This window comes from Symsagittifera roscoffensis, chromosome 6 (assembly GCF_963678635.1).
Source record: "Symsagittifera roscoffensis chromosome 6, txSymRosc1.1, whole genome shotgun sequence".
Classification (NCBI taxonomy): domain Eukaryota; kingdom Metazoa; phylum Xenacoelomorpha; order Acoela; family Convolutidae; genus Symsagittifera; species Symsagittifera roscoffensis.
The window spans coordinates 33,883,275-33,907,236 of record NC_087067.1 but is presented as its reverse complement, the minus strand read 5'-3'; the positions used below and the strand labels follow the sequence as shown (position 1 = coordinate 33,907,236).

At 37.7% G+C, this 23,962-nt stretch overlaps 7 non-coding genes across 7 annotated transcripts; all 7 read right to left on the bottom strand.

Moving 5' to 3' along the window:
* Positions 1 to 914: 914 nt before the first annotated feature.
* Positions 915 to 1,033, bottom strand: LOC134849067 (5S ribosomal RNA). Its single transcript, XR_010163110.1, has one exon. It is a non-coding gene; the product is annotated as a 5S ribosomal RNA (ribosomal RNA).
* A 4,054-nt stretch (positions 1,034 to 5,087) lies between these two features.
* LOC134849120 (5S ribosomal RNA) lies at positions 5,088 to 5,206 on the bottom strand. Its single transcript, XR_010163160.1, has one exon. It is a non-coding gene; the product is annotated as a 5S ribosomal RNA (ribosomal RNA).
* Positions 5,207 to 12,919: 7,713 nt separating this feature from the next.
* On the bottom strand, positions 12,920 to 13,037 carry LOC134849164 (5S ribosomal RNA). The gene has a single exon (XR_010163202.1). It is a non-coding gene; the product is annotated as a 5S ribosomal RNA (ribosomal RNA).
* Positions 13,038 to 13,997: 960 nt separating this feature from the next.
* Positions 13,998 to 14,116, bottom strand: LOC134849074 (5S ribosomal RNA). The gene has a single exon (XR_010163116.1). It is a non-coding gene; the product is annotated as a 5S ribosomal RNA (ribosomal RNA).
* Positions 14,117 to 15,090: 974 nt separating this feature from the next.
* On the bottom strand, positions 15,091 to 15,209 carry LOC134849974 (5S ribosomal RNA). The gene has a single exon (XR_010163956.1). It is a non-coding gene; the product is annotated as a 5S ribosomal RNA (ribosomal RNA).
* Positions 15,210 to 21,747: 6,538 nt separating this feature from the next.
* Positions 21,748 to 21,866, bottom strand: LOC134849973 (5S ribosomal RNA). The gene has a single exon (XR_010163955.1). It is a non-coding gene; the product is annotated as a 5S ribosomal RNA (ribosomal RNA).
* Positions 21,867 to 22,838: 972 nt separating this feature from the next.
* On the bottom strand, positions 22,839 to 22,957 carry LOC134849972 (5S ribosomal RNA). Its single transcript, XR_010163954.1, has one exon. It is a non-coding gene; the product is annotated as a 5S ribosomal RNA (ribosomal RNA).
* Positions 22,958 to 23,962: the final 1,005 nt, after the last annotated feature.

The window sequence follows — 23,962 nt, the reverse complement described above, 5'->3', positions numbered from 1 at the left end:
CCTTGAATGACCATCTATGGCATGATAGCCGCACATCCACTGTAAGTGGCATATGATTGAATACCAGCCAGGATACTGTCAGTTGCTTTTAGCCTAATTGTTGTGATAAACTTATTAAATAGGTAAGTATTCAAATATATTTGATAAGTTTTCTTTGAATGCACTCTGCGACAGCGGAGGGCAGCCCAATTCTCTTGAAAAATGCAAGAAAAAAAATTGCACTAACTTAAAAGTTAGCTTTTAGGCCGATTTTCGTCCAAAATGGCCGAAATTCGGGTCCCCCCAAATTTTCAACTGATGATTACTCCACGTACACTTGAGCTACAAACGTCGTTTTGGGCTCGTTGGAATTGTCCTGAGCTCAAATTTATGAAACAAGATGAAAAAAATGAACTTTGAACGAAAAAAAAACAAAAATTTTGAAAATTTCATTTTTTGCACCACGCTCGATTAGGCTTAACTTTTTGGTATCACCGAGATTTCAAAAGCTTATAACTCTGTGTTGGACCGACGAAATTGGTTCATTTTCTCAGTCCCCCAAGATTTGACTATGATCTTGTGATCCAAATAATAAAATTTGGAAATTTTAAAATTTTTGGGCAAGTTATGGCCGTTCGCGCAATTCACCAGGCTCGATTGGGCTTATTTTTTTGACATCACCGAAATTCAAAAGGCTATTACTCAAAGACCCCAAAAGTTATCTCCAATATTTTTGACCTATCAGCAGCTGATTGCACACAAAATTGATACTGCGAAAGAAATTTTTCGGTTTTCTTTTGTTTTGGCCAAAATTTGACCCATTGAAAATTTTTGCACCACGCTCGATTAGGCTTAACTTTTTGACATCACCGAATTTTAAACAGCAATAACTCTTAGCGCATAAAAGTAAAAGAATTACTTTTGCTTTAAAAAAAAGCCTACAACACCTGGTGTTCCCAGGCGGTCTCCTATCCAAGTACTAACCAGGCCCAATGTTGCTTAACTTCGGTGATCGGACGAGAACCGGTGCATTCAACATGGTATGGTCGTAGGCATTTGAGTTACTCCGCTTTCATTTATATCCTTACTAGCTTATGTCTATGTACATTACTTTTAAAACACTCGCCCTCGCGCGAGAGTAAAAATATGCTCTTATACCATGTAAAATTTTGCACGCTCACGTTATAATTTATGCATTTCAAACAAAATACTGAAAATTGACATTGTTTGGAATTTTTTTGGCCCAATGTGTTTTATGGCCAAATCAGCTGGTCAAAACCTATGGAGCGTGTACAAGGTGCCTTGAATGACCATCTATGGCATGATAGCCGCACATCCACTGTAAGTGGCATATGATTGAATACCAGCCAGGATACTGTCAGTTGCTTTTAGCCTAATTGTTGTGATAATTTGGCTCGTGATTATATCAAAATTACCTTTTCTTTTGTTACCGAGATTAACCTGAAAATAAATTTGCATTGTTTTCCACGCATTACTTACTTTTGGACAAGGCTGATAGCCAGTCGCCTTCTTTCTCTGAAGTTCTCGCTGAGGGCATTGCAAGACCTCATATTAAAGTGACTTCATTCTTAAAAATGACCATCATTCCTCCCTTTACAAAAGAACATTTCAAGTCTAATGCTAGTTTCGAAGCTGCCTCAAAAAAAACCATTGTTGACATCTTGTCCTCCTTTAAACCCCATCATCGAGATCAAATTACCATCTCCAAAGCTTTCTCTACTGTCAAAGAAAAAAGATTACATTCTTTAATCGTTATCGCGCCAACTGAGGCGGAGGACGAGCTGACCATCATGAAGACAGAAGGACTGCAGCTCCTTGACAAAACTATCTTCCCAACGGGTGACCACTTCTGGAGATATGATCCAACCGGGTTTCCAAAGACGGCCATGCTACGCATGAACCAGGTGCCCGGGCTTTGTGACGATGAGGCAGTCCTCGAAGCCCTGCAGCTCCCCCCAACAGTTCATGTGGAGGGAGAAGTTACGCGTCAACGCGAGAAGTGTGGACAGGGGAGCTTCTTCAACGGTAAAGCTTCGGCCATTATCAGAATCCCCAATGAGAGCGCTGAAACTGACCTGAGGCAGTGGTCGTTCAACGCTGTCAAAACTCGGCCATTCAAATGGCTCGATCTACCCTTCAACGCGCATGTCCCGTCAATTCATTCCTGCAGTCTATGCAAGGAAGATAAAAAGCCTTATATTGGTCATGATGATTCCTGGTGTCGGATCAGGAGACAACAACCACCAGAGGTCAACCAGACGACATCTGATTTGGCCACAAGCAATTCTGCTGATGGGACTCCGGCCTCTGAGGGCAGAATGGATGAGGAGGACTGGCAATTGATGAAGGCGCGCAGTAGCCTCAGAAGGAGTGGGGCGTTCAGCCGCCAGAAATCACAGAGACGACACAGCAGCCCAGACGCGGAGAAGCAGACTCCATCAAAACTGCAAAAAAGAGAACAACAGGTATCGAGTCTAAAAACTTCTCATACATAAACTTTTTCATAATGTTGTGCTTTAAATTTCTAAAGAGCAGCGGTTTCACTGAGAAGCTGAAACCTCTAGGCATCCTTGTTCCAATAAGAAAGCCAGAACGTGGGAAAACGTCGCATAAACACTACATTTTAGGTCTAAAATTTAAAAAACTAGACGCTATAACCTCTAAAAAAACAGTCTTTTTCGTTAATAGAAGTCTGAGCTTTAAACTCCAGACAGGCAGTTTGCATAGTTCAGTACTATTGTCTACATTTTTTACCCTTAATTGGAATTTTAACACATTTTTTGAAAGTCTAAATGCTTTGACCTTAAAAATTTTTGTATCATGCAACGTTTGCTGCAAGATGTATGTCAATCTCCTCAGCAAAGCCTTTTCAGACCTTGGTAGTCTAGTCAATTGTTTGACTGAACACCGGAGAGACGAGAAAGTTTTCTTGGCGATGGGTAATGCAAGACATCACTTACTGGTACATTTAACCTTGACTTACATCGTAAAAACGGCTAAGACGAATTTAGTAACTTTGCATGCGATTTGCATAGGAAAAACTTATAACTTAATCAAGACGTGCCTGTTTTCAGAACGTCCTAGAGGTTATAAGGACCACATCAGTATGAATTGCATCTATATTGACCTCAGCAAGCCAAATTTTGAAAGAAAAGTACGACATGACTACGTTATAGCATTTCCAGAATCAAAACTGTATGTATTAAGCTTAAAAGAAAACGCCATCTTGATCAATTTTAAACTGTATAATTCATTCCAAACATGCAAACAGTGTAAGTTAGAAATTTTGAACTTTTGCTCAACCGAAAACTGGTATTTTCAGAGATTTTACCAAATCCGAAAATTTTCGGCTTTGACAAAGTCAGAATCTGGCAGTATATACTGCTCTATTTGCATCAATCCCCACAGTAAGGACTTTTCAGTCCTTACTGCCGTAGCTAGAAAGCATGATATGCAACGGGGAGATACGTTGATTTTGGTGGTGGTGATAGTAAAACCCCATCAGGTCTTTACTCATAGAACGCCGAATAACATTATGAAACCGGCTATCTTTAACTATTCAAATTCGCATGCAAAATTATTTCCAAAAGACTTATAATCTAGTCATGACGTGCTTTCATACATTAAACTGTAGAGGGCTAGGTAATCACCTCAAACTTCTAGGCATCCTGGTTGACCTGAATAAGCCAAAACATGGGGGGAAATTACATCATGACTACGTTATAGCGTTACAAGAAACAAAATTGTATGTATTAAGCTCAAAGCATAAGGCCATTTTGACCAGCTATAATTTGAATTATCTAATCCAGCCATGCAGCCAAAATAACTCAGGAGGTTTACTTTTATTATTTCCCAATAAATGGAAAATTCAGAGTTTTTACCAAAGCCACATGGCTTTGGCTCTGAAAGAGTCAGAATCTGGCAGCATTTACTGCTCTATATATATATCAATCCCCTCAGCAAGGACTACTCAGTTCTTACTGGCCTAGCTAACAAATTAGCCGAGCAACGGAAAGATACATTGATTTTGGTTGGAGGTGATTTTAACTGCCGATCAAGTTCTGAATTATGCAATCTTGCATTACATCGTACCCGGGTTGACCTCCATACACCGAAAATGCTTATCATACAATTCCATACATCAAGTGTGTGGGAAAATGCTTGTCATACAATTTTCATACAATTTCTAAAAATGGTTGAAAACTGGTATAAACTCGTTTCTGTGGCTGTTTGATTCTAATAAAACAGTCTGGTGATAAAAACTGAGGTTTTCGTTTTTTTTTGAAAAAAATGCTTATCATACAATTCCCATATATGAAAAGTGTATGACTGGCATTTTTTTTGATGGCGACACAAAGTAATTTTGAAAATTTGGCCCAAAAATTTTTTTGTTTGTTTTGCTTAAAAGTTAGCTTTTAGGCCGATTTTCGTCCAAAATGGCCGAAATTCGGGTCCCCCCAAATTTTCAACTGATGATTACTCCACGTACACTTGAGCTACAAACGTCGTTTTGGGCTCGTTGGAATTTTCCTGAGCTCAAATTTATGAAACAAGATGAAAAAAATGAACTTTGAACGAAAAAAAAACAAAAATTTTGAAAATTTCATTTTTTGCACCACGCTCGATTAGGCTTAACTTTTTGGTATCACCGAGATTTCAAAAGCTTATAACTTTGTGTTGGACCGACGAAATTGGTTCATTTTCTCAGTCGCCCAAGATTTGACTATGATCTTGTGATCCAAATAATAAAATTTGGAAATTTTTAAATTTTTGGGCAAGTTATGGCCGTTCGCGCAATTCACCAGGCTCGATTGGGCTTATTTTTTTGACATCACCGAAATTCAAAAGGCTATTACTCAAAGACCCCAAAGTTATCTCCATTATTTTGACCTATCAGCAGCTGATTGTACACAAAATTGATACTGCAAAAGAAATTTTTCGGTTTTCTTTTATTTTGGCCAAAATTTGACCCATTGAAAATTTTTGCACCACGCTCGATTAGGCTTAACTTTTTGACATCACCGAATTTTAAACAGCAATAACTCTTAGCGCATAAAAGTAAAAGAATTACTTTTGCTTTAAATAAAAGCCTACAACACCTGGTGTTCCCAGGCGGTCTCCCATCCAAGTACTAACCAGGCCCAATGTTGCTTAACTTCGGTGATCGGACGAGAACCGGTGCATTCAACATGGTATGGTCTTAGGCATTTGAGTTACTCCGCTTTCATTTATATCCTTACTAGCTTATGTCTATGTACATTACTTTTAAAACACTCGCCCTCGCGCGAGAGTAAAAATATGCTCTTATACCATGTAAAATTTTGCACGCTCACGTTATAATTTATGCATTTCAAACAAAATACTGAAAATTGACATTGTTTGGAATTTTTTTGGCCCAATGTGTTTTATGGCCAAATCAGCTGGTCAAAACCTATGGAGCGTGTACAAGGTGCCTTGAATGACCATCTATGGCATGATAGCCGCACATCCACTGTAAGTGGCATATGATTGAATACCAGCCAGGATACTGTCAGTTGCTTTTAGCCTAATTGTTGTGATAATTTGGCTCGTGATTATATCAAAATTACCTTTTCTTTTGTTACCGAGATTAACCTGAAAATAAATTTGCATTGTTTTCCACGCATTACTTACTTTTGGACAAGGCTGATAGCCAGTCGCCTTCTTTCTCTGAAGTTCTCGCTGAGGGCATTGCAAGACCTCATATTAAAGTGACTTCATTCTTAAAAATGACCATCATTCCTCCCTTTACAAAAGAACATTTCAAGTCTAATGCTAGTTTCGAAGCTGCCTCAAAAAAAACCATTGTTGACATCTTGTCCTCCTTTAAACCCCATCATCGAGATCAAATTACCATCTCCAAAGCTTTCTCTACTGTCAAAGAAAAAAGATTACATTCTTTAATCGTTATCGCGCCAACTGAGGCGGAGGACGAGCTGACCATCATGAAGACAGAAGGACTGCAGCTCCTTGACAAAACTATCTTCCCAACGGGTGACCACTTCTGGAGATATGATCCAACCGGGTTTCCAAAGACGGCCATGCTACGCATGAACCAGGTGCCCGGGCTTTGTGACGATGAGGCAGTCCTCGAAGCCCTGCAGCTCCCCCCAACAGTTCATGTGGAGGGAGAAGTTACGCGTCAACGCGAGAAGTGTGGACAGGGGAGCTTCTTCAACGGTAAAGCTTCGGCCATTATCAGAATCCCCAATGAGAGCGCTGAAACTGACCTGAGGCAGTGGTCGTTCAACGCTGTCAAAACTCGGCCATTCAAATGGCTCGATCTACCCTTCAACGCGCATGTCCCGTCAATTCATTCCTGCAGTCTATGCAAGGAAGATAAAAAGCCTTATATTGGTCATGATGATTCCTGGTGTCGGATCAGGAGACAACAACCACCAGAGGTCAACCAGACGACATCTGATTTGGCCACAAGCAATTCTGCTGATGGGACTCCGGCCTCTGAGGGCAGAATGGATGAGGAGGACTGGCAATTGATGAAGGCGCGCAGTAGCCTCAGAAGGAGTGGGGCGTTCAGCCGCCAGAAATCACAGAGACGACACAGCAGCCCAGACGCGGAGAAGCAGACTCCATCAAAACTGCAAAAAAGAGAACAACAGGTATCGAGTCTAAAAACTTCTCATACATAAACTTTTTCATAATGTTGTGCTTTAAATTTCTAAAGAGCAGCGGTTTCACTGAGAAGCTGAAACCTCTAGGCATCCTTGTTCCAATAAGAAAGCCAGAACGTGGGAAAACGTCGCATAAACACTACATTTTAGGTCTAAAATTTAAAAAACTAGACGCTATAACCTCTAAAAAAACAGTCTTTTTCGTTAATAGAAGTCTGAGCTTTAAACTCCAGACAGGCAGTTTGCATAGTTCAGTACTATTGTCTACTTTTCTTACCCTTAATTGGAATTTTAACACATTTTTTGAAAGTCTAAATGCTTTGACCTTTAAAATTTTTGTATCATGCAACGTTTGCTGCAAGATGTATGTCAATCTCCTCAGCAAAGCCTTTTCAGACCTTGGTAGTCTAGTCAATTGTTTGACTGAACACCGGAGAGACGAGAAAGTTTTCTTGGCGATGGGTAATGCAAGACATCACTTACTGGTACATTTAACCTTGACTTACATCGTAAAAACGGCTAAGACGAATTTAGTAACTTTGCATGCGATTTGCATAGGAAAAACTTATAACTTAATCAAGACGTGCCTGTTTTCAGAACGTCCTAGAGGTTATAAGGACCACATCAGTATGAATTGCATCTATATTGACCTCAGCAAGCCAAATTTTGAAAGAAAAGTACGACATGACTACGTTATAGCATTTCCAGAATCAAAACTGTATGTATTAAGCTTAAAAGAAAACGCCATCTTGATCAATTTTAAACTGTATAATTCATTCCAAACATGCAAACAGTGTAAGCTAGAAATTTTGAACTTTTTCTCAACCGAAAACTGGTATTTTCAGAGATTTTACCAAATCCGAAAATTTTCGGCTTTGACAAAGTCAGAATCTGGCAGTATATACTGCTCTATTTGCATCAATCCCCACAGTAAGGACTTTTCAGTCCTTACTGCCGTAGCTAGAAAGCATGATATGCAACGGGGAGATACGTTGATTTTGGTGGTGGTGATAGTAAAACCCCATCAGGTCTTTACTCATAGAACGCCGAATAACATTATGAAACCGGCTATCTTTAACTATTCAAATTCGCATGCAAAATTATTTCCAAAAGACTTATAATCTAGTCATGACGTGCTTTTATACATTAAACTGTAGAGGGCTAGGTAATCACCTCAAACTTCTAGGCATCCTGGTTGACCTGAATAAGCCAAAACATGGGGGGAAATTACATCATGACTACGTTATAGCGTTACAAGAAACAAAATTGTATGTATTAAGCTCAAAGCATAAGGCCATTTTGACCAGCTATAATTTGAATTATCTAATCCAGCCATGCAGCTAAAATAACTCAGGAGGTTTACTTTTATTATTTCCCAATAAATGGAAAATTCAGAGTTTTTACCAAAGCCACATGGCTTTGGCTCTGAAAGAGTCAGAATCTGGCAGCATTTACTGCTCTATATATATATATCAATCCCCTCAGCAAGGACTACTCAGTTCTTACTGGCCTAGCTAACAAATTAGCCGAGCAACGGAAAGATACATTGATTTTGGTTGGAGGTGATTTTAACTGCCGATCAAGTTCTGAATTATGCAATCTTGCATTACATCGTACCCGGGTTGACCTCCATACACCGAAAATGCTTATCATACAATTCCATACATCAAGTGTGTGGGAAAATGCTTGTCATACAATTTTCATACAATTTCTAAAAATGGTTGAAAACTGGTATAAACTCGTTTCTGTGGCTGTTTGATTCTAATAAAACAGTCTGGTGATAAAAACTGAGGTTTTCGTTTTTTTTTTGAAAAAAATGCTTATCATACAATTCCCATATATGAAAAGTGTATGACTGGCATTTTTTTTGATGGCGACACAAAGTAATTTTGAAAATTTGGCCCAAAAATTTTTTTGTTTGTTTTTCAACCGCAAATCGAATTTCGTACGCAAACAAACGTTTTTCGAAAATTTTTTTTTGCATGCAAAATTGAATATTTTGTGTGCATAACGTAGTCCAGGATACGATAAAATTGGCTTTTATTTTCTTTTCACTTATATATTTTTTTTCAAAAACGCGGAAACTTCCTATTTCTTCTGTATGGGGTGTTAATGTATGCCTTGATCAATGTCTGATAATTTGAATATTCAAAAATTTAAAATAATCATCATTGAAAAATTCTGCCAAAAAATAAATGTTTGTTACTTTTGTTATATCAATTGTAAAAGACAGCCACATTCAGGTCGTTTTCTATGCATTGTCAATGCAAGACCGGCCAACCTTTGGTGTTTTGAGTAACCAAGGTCTTTGGCACTTGTGTTCGGTTGCAACTACAACCGAAAATTTTTCAGAAACTAAATTGAAAAAGAAAAAATCAAAATTTTTGGTTTATGGAAAAACACACTATCATACAATTTTCATATATGGAAAAATGCTTATCATAGAGTTTTCATACAATTTTCTGTACGTATGGAATTGTATGAAATTGTATGACAAGAAGTTTCTCATATATGGAAATTATATGATAAGAAGTTTTGGTCAACCCGGGTAGTGACCGGCGGGTCCAAAGATATCACATAATTTGCAACATTTTCGAATCAATTGGATGCTTTGACCTTTTCAAGGTCTGGAACAAAGTGTATCCCACCCATTTTGACCAAAAATCAAAATCCGAATCGCGTCTAGACTACATTTTTAGCAATAAAATTGACGAAATAACGACCTTGACTACATTATACACAAATTATAGCGACCATAATGCATTACATGCATGTTTTTCAAATTTTCAAGATTTTATGCATGTAAATGGCCAAAGTTACTGGAAATTGAATTATAACGTAGTTAGAGAGCACAATAAGCCTTCAGAACTGGTAGAAACACTCCAGGGGCTGTCTGATGAGTCTCTGAAACTGCCATTATCAGGGACATACGACAAATTTAAAGCCAGACTTCGTGACTGGTTGCGTTTTTTATGCATTAATGGCCATAGACAATTGAATAAAAATATCGCCCCCTACATACAAAGTAGTAAGCCTGCAGATATACATTCCATCAATTCAGAGACAACCAGACAGCTCCAGTTGGCCTCTAGACAGGCCAACTGTCCTTACTCTTCTCTCCGAGATGAGATGGACTTGACGACCAAATTTAAGTCCATTCGTGGATTTTATTTAGACCTCAACCATGGTGATTCGGGTGCGCTTAAATCATTGCTAAGTTACTTCAAAGTTAATAAAAGTATTAAGCAAATAAAGCTGAAAAGTGGTGAAATTTCCAATGACATTGATGAAATTTTGAACGAATTCTCGAGCTTTTACTCCAATATTTACTATAAAAAAACGGTTGCTGACGCCAACTACGCACCTAGGGAGGAGCTTTTGAATGTTTTTAAGCTGCGGAATTCAAAACGAATAAAGAAAATTACCAAAATGTTTAATAATTCGCCAATAGGTGAAGAGGAAGTGAAGCAAGCTATAAATAAATTAAATAAAAATAGCGCACCTGGATCTGATGGTCTTACTTCAGACTTGTATAAAAGCCACTCAAATTTTTTCGCTCCGTTGCTCGCTGAATTATTTAACTCGATGTGCTACAATAAGGCGGCACCTAGATCGTTTCTCATTTCAATAATAAAACTCATCCCAAAAATTGAAAACAGTTTAAATGTTGACGAATTCCGACCAATAAGCCTCCTTAACACTGATCTCAAAATTCTTTCCCATGTTCTGGCATCTCGTTTAAGAGACCCTTTAAATAATCTAATACGCAAACATCAACTTGCTTATTTGCCAAAGCGCAGTATTCATACAGCCATAATTAGGGCTAGATTAGCTCAAGAAAAACTCGGAAAATCTAATTGTGTGGTAGCCATCGATTTCAGTAAGGCTTTTGACCGCATGGACCGTGATTACATTTTGAACGTTTTAACAGCCATAGGCTGTCCAGAAATCATAACTTCTTTGATATCCATCATATGTACTGATACCAAAGCGATGATAGAAATAGGTGGCTACCTATCACGATCAATTAGAGTCGACAATGGGATTAAACAAGGATGCCCTCTTTCGGCGCTTTTGTTCATTTTAGGAATGGAACCTTTACTCCAAGCCATACGCTATAATAGTTCTATCAAATCCAACCAAGCACTTAAAATTGTGGCCTACGCCGATGATAATAGTGTTTTCATTAAACGCGCTTGTATCGGAAATTTACTTGATGAAATCAATAAGTTCAATTTGGTATCAAAACTTGCTATAAATGTAGATAAAACCAAAATTCTGAGTTTAGGTTTCGTGCCTAAACAGTTGAAGAAAGTATCATCCCTTAAATTATTAGGCATACGCTTAAGCTTGAATGATTCATTGAAAATTAAAACCAAGATATTGGAAGATACGATTAATAATTCAGCTAAATTCAGCATAAAATGTATGACTCTCCGGGCGCGAAGCCTGAATATTGAGACTTTTGTGACCTCAAGACTCGTATATGTGATGAGGCACTTGGAGTTGACAAAACTTTCATTGATAGGTTAGAAATGAAATTGATTAACAGTGTATGGCTTGGAGGAAAACATTCAATCAACAAGCAGATCTTATACCTTCCATTCAATAATGGAGGCACAGGCTTCAAAAATTTAAATTTTTATATTGCGGCTGCAAAAATTTTCGACATGGTATCCCTACTTAATACCTTGGGTAGCAACAAAGAAGTGATCTACTTCAAAAAATCTAAGATTTTCAGATCCTTGAAAAATTTGTTAATTAAAAAAAACATTTTCATACTCGAGTTTGCTCGAGATAGTTTTCAGCTAGTTCAAAATGGAAAAGTAATTAATCCTATGAAGATGAACATGTCTAGTCTTTATGCAGAGTTGATGCTTCCAAATTATAAAACGAAGGTTATAGCTAGAAAAATTGCGAATTTCTACCCGGATCTTAATCTATCAGACAAATCTTTGATTTTTCAATTCCTAACCAAAATATGGAAACATAAAAAGTTCACCCCTCTAGATAAAAATATTCTCTACTTATTTTTCTTAAACAGTTATCTGGATAAGCCCAGGAAATGGATTAAAAATTTGGTGGACCACCCCCTTTGTTACTCTTGTGAAAGAGAGTTCGAAACCATGCAACATTTGTTTTTCGCTTGTGAAAACTGCTCTACTTTTAAAGAAAAACTTAATTTCAATTCAATAAAAGATCTGCTTGTTGAAGAAAATGTAATAGGCATGAAATACATTGTAGCTAAGCTGATATCATCATGGTGTCAAGATACATCTGAATATCTCAAAAAACTTGGTTCCATTCCATAAAATGATTATCTTCATGGTGTATTATATTACATTTGATGTCGTATTGTTTTTCTGCTAACTGTAACTAAATATGTGTAACTAATTGCTTTCCTTTTTTGTAATTTGTAATTACAATCGTTAATAAATTATTTGAAAGCCTAATTGTTGTGATAAACTTATTAAATAGGTAAGTATTCAAATCTATTTGATAAGTTTTCTTTGAATGCACTCTGCGACAGCGGAGGGCAGCCCAATTCTCTTGAAAAATGCAAGAAAAAAAATTGCACTAACTTAAAAGTTAGCTTTTAGGCCGATTTTCGTCCAAAATGGCCGAAATTCGGGTCCCCCCAAATTTTCAACTGATGATTACTCCACGTACACTTGAGCTACAAACGTCGTTTTGGGCTCGTTGGAATTGTCCTGAGCTCAAATTTATGAAACGAGATGAAAAAATGAACTTTGAACGAAAAAAAAACAAAAATTTTGAAAGTTTCATTTTTTGCACCACGCTCGATTAGGCTTAACTTTTTGGTATCACCGAGATTTCAAAAGCTTATAACTTTGTGTTGGACCGACGAAATTGGTTCATTTTCTCAGTCCCCCAAGATTTGACTATGATCTTGTGATCCAAATAATAAAATTTGGAATTTTTTCAATTTTTGGGCAAGTTATGGCCGTTCGCGCAATTCACCAGGCTCGATTGGGCTTATTTTTTTGACATCACCGAAATTCAAAAGGCTATAACTCAAAGTACCCAAAAGTTATCTCCTTTATTTTTGACCTATCAGCAGCTGATTGTACACAAAATTGATACTGCAAAAGAAATTTTTCGGTTTTCTTTTGTTTTGGTCAAAATTTGACCCATTGAAAATTTTTGCACCGCGCTCGATTAGGCTTAACTTTTTGACATCACCGAACTTTAAACAGCAATAACTCTTAGCGCATAAAAGTAAAGGAAATACTTTTGCTTTAAATAAAAGCCTACAACACCTGGTGTTCCCAGGCGGTCTCCCATCCAAGTACTAACCAGGCCCAATGTTGCTTAACTTCGGTGATCGGACGGGACCGGTGCATTCAACATGGTATGGTCGTAGGCATTTGAGTTACTCCGCTTTCATTTATATCCTTACTAGCTTATGTCTATGTACATTACTTTTAAAACACTCGCCCTCGCGCGAGAGTAAAAATATGCTCTTATACCATGTAAAATTTTGCACGCTCACGTTATAATTTATGCATTTCACACAAAATACTGAAAATTGACATTGTTTGGAATTTTTTTGGCCCAATGTGTTTTATGGCCAAATCAGCTGGTCAAAACCTATGGAGCGTGTACAAGGTGCCTTGAATGACCATCTATGGCATGATAGCCGCACATCCACTGTAAGTGGCATATGATTGAATACCAGCCAGGATACTGTCAGTTGCTTTTAGCCTAATTGTTGTGATAAACTTTTTAAATAGGTAAGTATTCAAATCTATTTGATAAGTTTTCTTTGAATGCACTCTGCGACTGCGGAGGGTAGCCCAATTCTCTTGAAAAATGCAAGAAAAAAAATTGCACTAACTTAAAAGTTAGCTTTTAGGCCGATTTTCGTCCAAAATGGCCGAAATTCGGGTCCCCCCAAAATTTCAACTGATGATTACTCCACGTACACTTGAGCTACAAACGTCAATTTGGGCTCGTTGGAATTGTCCTGAGCTCAACTTTATGAAACAAGATGAAAAAAATGAACTTTGAACGGAAAATTTTTTTTTTGAAAATTTCATTTTTTGCACCACGCTCGATTAGGCTTAACTTTTTGGTATCACCGAGATTTCAAAAGCTTATAACTTTGTGTTGGACCGACGAAATTGGTTCATTTTCTCAGTCCCCCAAGATTTGACTATGATCTTGTGATCCAAATAATAAAATTTGGAAAATTTTTGGGCAAGTTATGGCCGTTCGCGCAATTCACCAGGCTCGATTGGGCTTATTTTTTTGACATCACCGAAATTTAAACAGCAATAACTCTTAGCGCATAAAAGTAAAAGAATTACTTTTGCTTTAAATAAAAGCCTACAACACCTGGTGTTCCCAGGCGGTCTCCCATCCAAGTACTAACCAGGCCCATTGATGCTTAACTTCGGTGATCGGACGAGAACCGGTGCATTCAACATGGTATGGTCGTAGGCATTTGAGTTACTCCGCTTTCATTTATATCCTTACTAGCTTATGTCTATGTACATTACTTTTAAAACACTCACCCTCGCGCGAGAGTAAAAATATGCTCTTATACCATGTAAAATTTTGCACGCTCACGTTATAATTTATGCATTTCAAACAAAATACTGAAAATTGACCTTGTTTGGAATTTTTTTGGCACAATGTGTTTTTTGGCCAAATCAGCTGGTCAAAACCTATGGAGCGCGTACAAGGTGCCTTGAAGGACCATCTATGGCATGATAGCCGCACATCCACTGTAAGTGGCATATGATTGAATACCAGCCAGGATACTGTCAGTTGCTTTTAGCCTAATTGTTGTGATAAACTTATTAAATAGGTAAGTATTCAAATCTTTTTGATAAGTTTTCTTTGAATGCACTCTGCAACAGCGGAGGGCGGCCCAACTCTCTTGAAAAATGCAAGAAAAAAAATTGCACTAACTTAAAAGTTAGCTTTTAGGCCGATTTTCGTCCAAAATGGCCGAAATTCGGGTCCCCCCAAATTTTCAACTGATGATTACTCCACGTACACTTGAGCTACAAACGTCGTTTTGGGCTAGTTGGAATTGTCCTGAGCTCAAATTTATGAAACAAGATGAAAAAAATGAACTTTGAACGAAAATAAAAAAACAAAAATTTTGAAAATTTCATTTTTTGCACCACGCTCGATTAGGCTTAACTTTTTGGTATCACCGAGATTTCAAAAGCTTATAACTTTGTGTTGGACCGACGAAATTGGTTCATTTTCTCAGTCCCCCAAGATTTGACTATGATCTTGTGATCCAAATAATAAAATTTGGGAATTTTAAAATTTTTGGGCAAGTTATGGCCGTTCGCGCAATTCACCAGGCTCGATTGGGCTTATTTTTTTGACATCACCGAAATTTAAACAGCAATAACTCTTAGCGCATAAAAGTAAAAGAATTACTTTTGCTTTAAAAAAAAGCCTACAACACCTGGTGTTCCCAGGCGGTCTCCCATCCAAGTACTAACCAGGCCCAATGTTGCTTAACTTCGGTGATCGGACGAGAACCGGTGCATTCAACATGGTATGGTCGTAGGCATTTGAGTTACTCCGTTTTCATTCATATCCTTACTAGCTTATGTCTATGTACATTACTTTTAAAACACTCGCCCTCGCGCGAGAGTAAAAATATGCTCTTATACCATGTAAAATTTTGCACGCTCACGTTATAATTTATGCATTTCAAACAAAATACTGAAAATTGACATTGTTTGGAATTTTTTTGGCCCAATGTGTTTTATGGCCAAATCAGCTGGTCAAAACCTATGGAGCGTGTACAAGGTGCCTTGAATGACCATCTATGGCATGATAGCCGCACATCCACTGTAAGTGGCATATGATTGAATACCAGCCAGGATACTGTCAGTTGCTTTTAGCCTAATTGTTGTGATAATTTGGCTCTTGATTATATCAAAATTACCTTTTCTTTTGTTACCGAGATTAAACTGAAGATAAATTTGCATTGTTTTCCACGCAATACTTACTTTTGGACATGGCTGATAGCCAGTCGCCTTCTTTCTCTGAAGTTCTCGCTGAGGGCATTGCAAGACCTCATATTAAAGTCACTTCATTCTTAAAAATGACCATCATTCCTCCCTTTACAAAAGAACATTTCAAGTCTAATGCTAGTTTCGAAGCTGCCTCAAAAAAAACCATTGTTGACATCTTGTCCTCCTTTAAACCCCATCATCGAGATCAAATTACCATCTCCAAAGCTTTCTCTACTGTCAAAGAAAAAAGATTACATTCTTTAATCGTTATCGCGCCAACTGAGGCGGAGGACGACCTGACCATCATGACAGAAGGACTGCAGCTCCTTGACAAAACTATCTTCCCAACGGGTGACCACTTCTGGAGATACGATCCAACCGGGTTTCCAAAGACGGCCATGCTACGCATGAACCAGGTGCCCGGGCTTTGTGACGATGAGGCAGTCCTCGAAGCCCTGCAGCTCCCCCCAACAGTTCATGTGGAGGGAGAAGTTACGTGTCAACGCGAGAAGTGTGGACAGGGGAGCTTCTTCAACGGTAAAGCTTCGACCATTATCAGAATCCCCATTGAGAGCGCTGAAACTGACCAGAGGCAGTGGTCGTTCAACGCTGTCAAAACTCGGCCATTCAAATGGCTCGATCTACCCTTCAACGCGCATGTCCCGTCAATTCATTCCTGCAGTCTATGCAAGGAAGATAAAAAGCCTTATATTGGTCATGATGATTCCTGGTGTCGGATCAGGAGGCAACAACCACCAGAGGTCAACCAGACGACATCTGATTTGGCCACAAGCAATTCTCCTGATGAGACTCCGGCCTCTGAGGGCCGAATGGATGAGGAGGACTGACATGTGATGAAGGCGTGCAGTAGCCTCAGAAGGAGTGGGGCGTTCAGCCGCCAGAAATCACAGAGACGACACATCAGCCCAGACGCGGAGAAGCAGACTCCATCAAAACTGCAAAAAAGAGAACAACAGGTATCGAGTCTAAAAACTTCTCATACATAAACTTTTTCATAATGTTGTGCTTTAAATTTCTAAAGAGCAGCGGTTTCACTGAGAAGCTGAAACCACCAGGCATCCTTGTTCCAAAAAGAAAGCCAGAACGTGGGAAAACGTCGCATAAACACTACATTTTAGGTCTAAAATTTAAAAAACTTGACGATCTAACCTCTGAAAAAACAGTCTTTTTCGTTAATAGAGGTCTGAGCTTTAAACTCCAGACAGGCAGTTTGCATAGTTCAGTACTATTGTCTACATTTTTTACCCTTAATTGGAATTTTAACACATTTTTTGAAAGTCAAAATGCTTTGACCTTTAAAATTTTTGTATCATGCAACGTTTGCTGCAAGAGGTATGTCAATCTCCTCAGCAAAGCCTTTTCAGACCTTGGTGGTCTAGTCAATTGTTTGACTGGACACCGGAGAGACGAGAAAGTTTTCTTGGGGATGGGTAATGCAAGACATCACTTACTGATACATTTAACCTTGACTTACAGCGTAATAACGGCTAAGACGAAATTAGTAACTTTGCATGCGATTTGCATAGGAAAAACTTATAACTTAGTCAAGACGTGCCTGTTTTCAGAACGTCCTAGAGGTTATAAGGACCACGTCAGTATGAATTGCATCTATATTGACCTCAGCAAGCCAAATTTTGAAAGAAAAGTACGACATGACTACGTTATAGCATTTCCAGAATCAAAACTGTATGTATTAAGCTTAAAAGAAAACGCCATCTTGATCAGTTTTAAACTGTATAATTCATTCCAAACATGCAAACAGTGTAAGTTAAAAATTTTGAACTTTTTCTCAACCGAAAACTGGAATTTTCAAAGATTTTACCAAATCCGAAAAGTTTCGGCTTTGACAAAGTCAGAACCTGGCGATATATACTGCTCTATTTGCATCAATCCCCACAGTAAGGACTTTTCAGTCCTTACTGCCCTAGCTAGAAAGCATGATAGGCAACGAGGAGATACGTTGAGTTTGGTGGTGGTGTTATAAAACCCCATCAGGTCTTCACTCATAGAACCCCGAATAACATTATGAAACCGGCTATCTTTAACTATTCAAATTCGCATGCAAAATTATTTCCAACAGACTTATAATCTAGTCATGACGTGCTTTTATACATTAAACTGTAGAGGTCTAGGTAATCACCTCAAACTTCTAGGCATCCTGGTTGACCAGAATAAGCCAAAACATGGGGGGAAATTACATCATGACTACGTTATAGCGTTACAAGAAACAAAATTGTATGTATTAAGCTCAAAGCATAAGGCCATTTTGACCAGCTATAAATTGAATTATCTAATCCAGCCATGCAGCCAAAATAAGTCAGGAGGTTTACTTTTATCATTTCCCTGAAAGAGTCAGAATCTGGCAGCATTTACTGCTCTATATATATCAATCCCCTCAGCAAGGACTACTCAGTCCTTACTGGCCTAGCTAACAAATTAGCCGAGCAACGTAGAGATACATTGATTTTGGTTGGGGGTGATTTTAACTGCCGATCAGGTCTGAATTATGCAATCTTGCATTACATCGTAGTGACCGGCGGGTCAAAAGATATCACATAATTTGCAACATTTTCGAATCAATTGGATGCTTTGACCTTTTCAAGGTCTGGAACAAAGTGTATCCCACCCATTTTGACCAAAAATCAAAATCCGAATCGCGTCTAGACTACATTTTTAGCAATAAAATTGACGAAATAACGACCTTGGCTACATTATACACAAATTATAGCGACCATAATGCATTACATGCATGTTTTTCAAATTTTCAAGATTTTATGCATGTAAATGGCCAAAGTTACTGGAAATTGAATTATAACGTAGTTAGAGAGCACAATAAGCCTTCAGAACTGGTAGAAACACTCCAGGGGCTGTCTGATGAGTCTCTGAAACTGCCATTATCAGGGACATACGACAAATTTAAAGCCAGACTTCGTGACTGGTTGCGTTTTTTATGCATTAATGGCCATAGACAATTGAATAAAGATATCGCCCCCTACATACAAAGTAGTACGCCTGCAGATATACATTCCATGAATTCAGAGACAACCAGACAGCCACAGTTGGCCTCTAGACAGGCCAACTGTCCTTACTCTTCTCTCCGAGATCAGATGGACTTGAGGACCAAATTTAAGTCCATTCGTGGATTTTATTTGGACCTCAACCATGGTGATTCAGTTGCGCTTAAATCACTGCTAAGTTACTTCAAAGTTAATAAAAGTATTAAGCAAATAAAGCTGAAAAGTGATGAAATTTCCAATGACATTGATGAAATTTTGAACGAATTCTCGAGCTTTTACTCCAATATTTACTATAAAAAAACGGTTGCTGACGCCAACTACGCAACTAGGGAGGAGCTTTTGAATGCTTTTAAGCTGCGGAATTCAAAACGAATAAAGAAAATTACCAAATTGTTTAATAATTCGCCAATAGGTGAAGAGGAAGTGAAGCAAGCTATAAATAAATTAAATAAAAATAGCGCACCTGGATCTGATGGTCTTACTTCAGACTTGTATAAAAGCCACTCAAACTTTTTCGCTCCATTGCTCGCTGAATTATTTAACTCGATGTGCTACAATAAAGCGGCACCTAGGTCGTTTCTCATTTCAATAATAAAACTCATCCCAAAAATTGAAAACAGTTTAAATGTGGACGAAATCCGACCAATAAGCCTCCTTAACACTGATCTCAAAATTCTTTCCCATGTTCTGGCATCTCGTTTAAGAGACCCTTTAAATAATCTAATATGCAAACATCAACTTGCTTATTTGCCAAAGCGCAGTATTCATACAGCCATAATTAGGGCTAGATTAGCTCAAGAAAAACTCGGAAAATCTAATTGTGTGGTAGCCATCGATTTCAGTAAGGCTTTTGACCGTATGGACCGTGATTACATTTTGAACGTTTTAACAGCCATAGGCTGTCCAGAAATCATAACTTCTTTGATATCCATCATATATACTGATACCAAAGCGATGATAGAAATAGGTGGCTACCTATCACGATCAATTAGAGTCGACAATGGGATTAAACAAGGATGCCCTCTTTCGGCGCTTTTGTTCATTTTAGGAATGGAACCTTTACTCCAAGCCATACGCTATAATAAATCTATCAAATCCAACCAAGCACTTAAAATTGTGGCCTACGCCGATGATATTAGTGTTTTCATTAAACGCGCTTGTATCGGAAATTTACTCGATGAAATCAATAAGTTCAATTTGGTATCAAAACTTGCTATAAATGTAGATAAAACCAAAGTTCTGAGTTTAGGTTTCGTGCCTAAACAGTTGAAGAAAGTATCATCGCTTAAATTATTAGGCATACGCTTAAGCTTGAATGATTCATTGAAAATTAAAACCAAGATATTGGAAGATACGATTAATAATTCAGCTAAATTCAGCTTAAAATGTATGACTCTCTGGGCGCGAAGCCTGAATATTGAGACTTTTGTGACCTCAAGACTCGTATATGTGATGAGGCACTTGGAGTTGACAAAAACTTTCATTGATAGGCTAGAAATGAAATTGATTAACAGTGTATGGCTTGGAGGAAAACATTCAATCAACAAGCAGATCTTATACCTTCCATTCAATAATGGAGGCACAGGCTTCAAAAATTTAAATTTTTATATTGCGGCTGCAAAAATTTTTGACATGTTATCCCTACTTAATACCTTGGGTAGCAACAAATAAGTGATCTACTTCAAAAAATCTAAGATTTTCAGATCCTTCAAAAATTTCTTAATTAAAAAAAAACATTTTCATTCTCGAGTTTGCTCGAGATAGTTTTCAGCTAGTTCAAAATGGAAAAGTAATTAATCCTATGAAGATGAACATATCTAGTCTTTATGCAGAGTTGATGCTTCCAAATTATAAAACGAAGGTTATAGCTAGAAAAGTTGCGAATTTCTACCCGGATCTTAATCTATCAGACAAATCTTTGATTTTTCAATTCTTAACCAAAATATGGAAACATAAAAAGTTCACCCCTCTAGATAAAAACATTCTCTAATTATTTTTCTTAAATAGTTATCTGGATAAGCCCAGGAAATGGATTAAAAATTTGGTGGACCACCCCCTTTGTTACTCTTGTGAAAGAGAGTTCGAAAGCATGCAACATTTGTTTTTCGCTTTTGAAAACTGCTCTACTTTTAAAGAAAAACTTAATTTCAATTCAATAAAAGATCTGCTTGTTGAAGAAAATGTAATAGGCATGAAATACATTGTAGCTAAGCTGATATCATCATGGTGTCAAGATACATCTGAATATCTCAAAAAACTCGGTTCCATTCCATAAAATGATTATCTTCATGGTGTATTATATTACATTTGATGTCGTATTTTTTTTTCTGCTAACTGTAACTAAATATGTGTAACTAATTGCTTTCCTTTTTTGTAATTTGTAATTACAATCGTTAATAAATTATTTGAAAGCCTAATTGTTGTGATAAACTTATTAAATAGGTAAGTATTCAAATCTATTTGATAAGTTTTCTTTGAATGCACTCTGCGACAGCGGAGGGCAGCCCAGCTCTCTTGAAAAATGCAAGAAAAAAAATTGCACTAACTTAAAAGTTAGCTTTTAGGCCGATTTTCGTCCAAAATGGCCGAAATTCGGGTCCCCCCAAATTTTCAACTGATGATTACTCCACGTACACTTGAGCTACAAATGTCGATTTGGGCTCGTTGGAATTTTCCTGAGCTCAAATTTATGAAACAAGATGAAAAAAATGAACTTTGAACGAAAATAAAAAAACAAAAATTTTGAAAATTTCATTTTTTGCACCACGCTCGATTAGGCTTAACTTTTTGGTATCACCGAGATTTCAAAAGCTTATAACTTTGTGTTGGACCGACGAAATTGGTTCATTTTCTCAGTCCCCCAAGATTTGACTATGATCTTGTGATCCAAATAAAAAAATTTGGAAATTTTAAAATTTTTGGGCGAGTTATGGCCGTTCGCGCAATTCACCAGGCTCGATTGGGCTTATTTTTTTGACATCACCGAAATTTAAACAGCAATAACTCTTAGCGCATAAAAGTAAAAGAATTACTTTTGCTTTACCTAAAAGCCTACAACACCTGGTGTTCCCAGGCGGTCTCCCATCCAAGTACTAACCAGGCCCAATGTTGCTTAACTTCGGTGATCGGACGAGAACCGGTGCATTCAACATGGTATGGTCGTAGGCATTTGAGTTACTCCGCTTTCATTTATATCCTTACTAGCTTATGTCTATGTACATTACTTTTAAAAAAATCGCCCTCGCGCGAGAGTAAAAATATGCTCTTATACCATGTAAAATTTTGCACGCTCGCGTTATAATTTATGCATTTCAAACAAAATACTGAAAATTGACATTGTTTGGAATTTTTTTGGCCCAATGTGTTTTATGGCCAAATCAGCTGGTCAAAACCTATGGAGCGTGTACAAGGTGTCTTGAATGACCATCTATGGCATGATAGCCGCACATCCACTGTAAGTGGCATATGATTGAATACCAGCCAGGATACTGTCAGTTGCTTTTAGCCTAATTGTTGTGATAAACTTATTAAATAGGTAAGTATTCAAATCTATTTGATAAGTTTTCTTTGAATGCACTCTGCGACAGCGGAAGGCAGCCCAATTCTCTTGAAAAATGCAAGAAAAAAAATTGCACTAACTGAAAAGTTAGCTTTTAGGCCGGTTTTCGTCCAAAATGGCCGAAATTCGGTTCCCCCCAAAATTTTCAACTGATGATTACTCCACGTACATTTGAGCTACAAACGTCGTTTTGTGCTCGTTGGAATTTTCCTGAGCTCAAATTTATGAAACAAGATGAAAAAAATGAACTTTGAACGAAAAAAAAACAAAAATTTTGAAAATTTCATTTTTTGCACCACGCTCGATTAGGCTTAACTTTTTGGTATCACCGAGATTTCAAAAGCTTATAACTTTGTGTTGGACCGACGAAATTGGTTCATTTTCTCACTCCTCCAAGATTTGACTATGATCTTGTGATCCAAATAATAAAATTTGGAAATTTTAAAATTTTTGGGCAAGTTATGGCCGTTCGCGCAATTCACCAGGCTCGATTGGGCTTATTTTTTTGACATCACCGAAATTTAAACAGCAATAACTCTTAGCGCATAAAAGTAAAATAATTACTTTTGCTTTAAATAAAAGCCTACAACACCTGGTGTTCCCAGGCGGTCTCCCATCCAAGTACTAACCAGGCCCAATGTTGCTTAACTTCGGTGATCGGACGAGAACCGGTGCATTCAACATGGTATGGTCGTAGGCATTTGAGTTACTCCGCTTTCATTTATATCCTTACTAGCTTATGTCTATGTACATTACTTTTAAAACACTCGCCCTCGCGCGAGAGTAAAAATATGCTCTTATACCATGTAAAATTTTGCACGCTCACGTTATAATTTATGCATTTCAAACAAAATACTGAAAATTGACATTGTTTGGATTTTTTTTGGCCCAATGTGTTTTATGGCCAAATCAGCTGGTCAAAACCTATGGAGCGTGTACAAGGTGCCTTGAATGACCATCTATGGCATGATAGCCGCACATCCACTGTAAGTGGCATATGATTGAATACCAGCCAGGATACTGTCAGTTGCTTTTAGCCTAACTGTTGTGATAAACTTATTCAATAGGTAAGTATTCAAATCTATTTGATAAGTTTTCTTTGAATGCACTCTGCGACAGCGGAGGGCAGCCCAATTCTCTTGAAAAATGCAAGAAAAAAAATTGCACTAATTTAAAAGTTAGCTTTTAGGCCGATTTTCGTCCAAAATGGCCGAAATTCGGGTCCCCCCAAATTTTCAACTGATGATTACTCCACGTAGACTTGAGCTACAAACGTCGTTTTGGGCTCGTTGGAATTTTCCTGAGCTCAAATTTATGAAACAAGATGAAAAAAATGAACTTTGAGCGAAAAAAAAAACAAAAATTTTGAAAACTTCATTTTTTGCACCACGCTCGATTAGGCTTAACTTTTTGGTATCCATGATTTTTCAAAAGCTTATAACTTTGTGTTGGACCGACGAAATTGGTTCATTTTCTCAGTCCCCCAAGATTGCACTATGATCTTGTGATCCAATTAATAAAAATTGGAAATTTTAAAATTTTTGGGCAAGTTATGGCCGTTCGCGCAATTCACCAGGCTCGATTGGGCTTATTTTTTTGACATCACCGAAATTCAAAAGGCTATAACTCAAAGACCCCAAAAGTTATCTCCATTATTTTCGACCTATCAGCAGCTGATTGTACACAAAATTGATACTGCAAAAG